Below are 2,500 nucleotides of genomic sequence, written 5' to 3' on the forward strand. Positions count from 1 at the left end.
TCTATATTTCTAGTAACTAAATTCTTTCAGACTTTTGCGTGTTAATACTATTGAGATGGATGCTATGCGAATAGACAAAAACATCACAACGAACCTCGAGCCAAATATAACGTATCTAAAAACAAACTTATCTGGAACCTTAACCTTTATAAATAGCTCGAAGATGACGTCACTCAGGTCTTCGTTATTGATTTTTGATGAGTAATGCTCACTGAATTGTATTAACCCGACTATAAATGTTCATGGATACACACAGTTTTGTGTGTTGGTCCGTTATACTTCCGGATGGCCATGTTATGAGCTTCTTAGCCAAGAACATACTATCTACAATCTGATCAATACAATTTAATGAGAACTACTCATGAAAATAGCTTGCAAAGTGCTGAGTGACGTCAATTTCTATAAAAGGAAGATATAGTGTATATATTATTCTAACTCATACCATCAATAAACAAATGCCATGTTTACCGACCTGACATTGAATATCTCCAAACGGAAGCACCTCTTAAGTTTCAAGTCTCCATATTTTCATTTTAGTCCTCGGTTTAGCAGTGACTGCTGTTCGCACGACTGTCTGAGAGGCGTGGTATGTTCCCTTTCACGCGTTGTCTATATATATATATATATATATATATATATATATATATATATATATATATATATATATATTACATTCCGGATCCAGGTACGCTAAACTATGTGCAACCTTCAACGTGGATTGTCTGTCAAATGTCATAACGTGAAATACAATGACCCTATGGCGATCTAGAAAATAAAAACTACAAAGTTACATCCTAAAGCTCTCTCAGAAAACCAATCTAATGTCGCAGATTATTCACACATAATAGAATGAAGGCGAGTTGACATCACTCTGCTCTTATATTCCGATCTCCAGTTATGTGAGTATCTCTCACTTGATTCTCTCAATCAGATTTCAATTTAAACATAATTTTCTAAAATGCATGATTGACCAGGCTGTATAACTATTGAGAGTATCAATTAGACAAATACAATCGATGGTGATAACGTGAAATTTGCTTCGTTTAGCCGAAGACAGCAATATATAGACGCGCGACACTTCTTTAGATGAAATATATACTGTACGCTTGGCTAAGAAACTCGCAATATTGACATCGGGAAATATAACCGACCAACATACAAAACTATGTGTAACATTGAACGTTTATAGTCTGATTGATACAGTTAAGTGATAATCATTCATAAACATGGACGCCAGAAACAATAACAAAGACCATAGTGCAATAGGGTTTTAATAGCAGACGATGCATATCTATGTCAGTTCGTGTCAAGTTGATAAACATCCTCTCGCTCATAATGTTTATATGTAATACAATTGAAAATTTTACGGATTTTTACAGCTATCTCTATTCATATGTATTTTCTAGATACTCACTAAATTCTCACAGACTTCTGTGTGTTCGTACCATTGATATGGATGCAATGCAAATAGCATAAACATCACAACGAACATCGAGCCAAATATAACATAACAATACATATCACTAGGTTTAACATTTAGGTTTATAGTCTGATCAATACAATTTAGTGAGAACTACTCATAAAAATGGCTTGCTAAAATCAATATCAATAAGCTGAGTAACGCCAATTTCGTTCTATCTATACCTGGGAGATATGGTGTATATTATTTATCTTAACACATACTATCAATACGCAAATACCATGTTTACCGACTTCACATTAAACATTGACATACTTAAGGACAGGTTAAGATTCACGACTCCATATTTTCATTTTAGTCATCATGTCAAACACAACATATATCAAAAAAACATGCTCTGTCAGTCGCGATTGACAAGGGAGGTCAAATTGATCTAGTGCTACTGCAATTTGCCAAGGCCTTCGACAAGATTCCTCACCACCGGACAATTCAGCAATCGTATGATGTTGACATCAGGAACAAAACATTACAATGGATTGCAGCTTTCCTGGACAATCGCATCCAACAAGTTCTTGTCGACGGCGAGACTTCCATTATCGGGATGGTGACATCAAGTGTACCTCAGGGCTCAGTCCTTGAGCCCACCCTATTTTTAGTGTACAGAAATGATCTTCCACGAGCTATACGGTCATAAGGGCTTCTCTTTTCTGACGGCACAGCATTATATAATTCTATGATAACAACAGACGACTGCAAAACAATAAATGACGATCTAGCTAAACTACAAAGATGGGGAAAAATAAATAAATTGGAATTCAATGTATCAAAAATGCAATGTTCTAACCATCATAAATACTATAGCACCGATTACATATAAATACCAACATCATGGTCAAAACCTGGAACATGTAAAGAAAGCAAAATACCTTGGTATTGAGTTTGCTATAAATCTTAAATGAAACGATCACATATGTCACCTGCCTTCAAGGGAAAATCAAACAAGCGCTTTCATCACCCGCAATTTAAGAAGATGCCAAATTTCAACTAAAACTCTTGATTTTAAAACTATTGTTATGCCAC

The 2,500-nt window shown here is 35.1% G+C and overlaps 1 protein-coding gene across 1 annotated transcript in view; it reads left to right on the top strand.

Annotated features, from left to right (window-relative positions):
• The window catches only part of LOC144960114 (low affinity immunoglobulin epsilon Fc receptor-like), a 13,476-nt gene that overhangs the window by 6,217 nt on the left and 4,759 nt on the right, over positions 1 to 2,500 (top strand). The window lies entirely within an intron of this gene.

Source organism: Berghia stephanieae, chromosome 14, assembly GCF_034508935.2.
Source record: "Berghia stephanieae isolate SIO BIC M18660-M18661 chromosome 14, UCSD_Bste_1.3, whole genome shotgun sequence".
Lineage (NCBI taxonomy): Eukaryota > Metazoa > Mollusca > Gastropoda > Nudibranchia > Aeolidiidae > Berghia > Berghia stephanieae.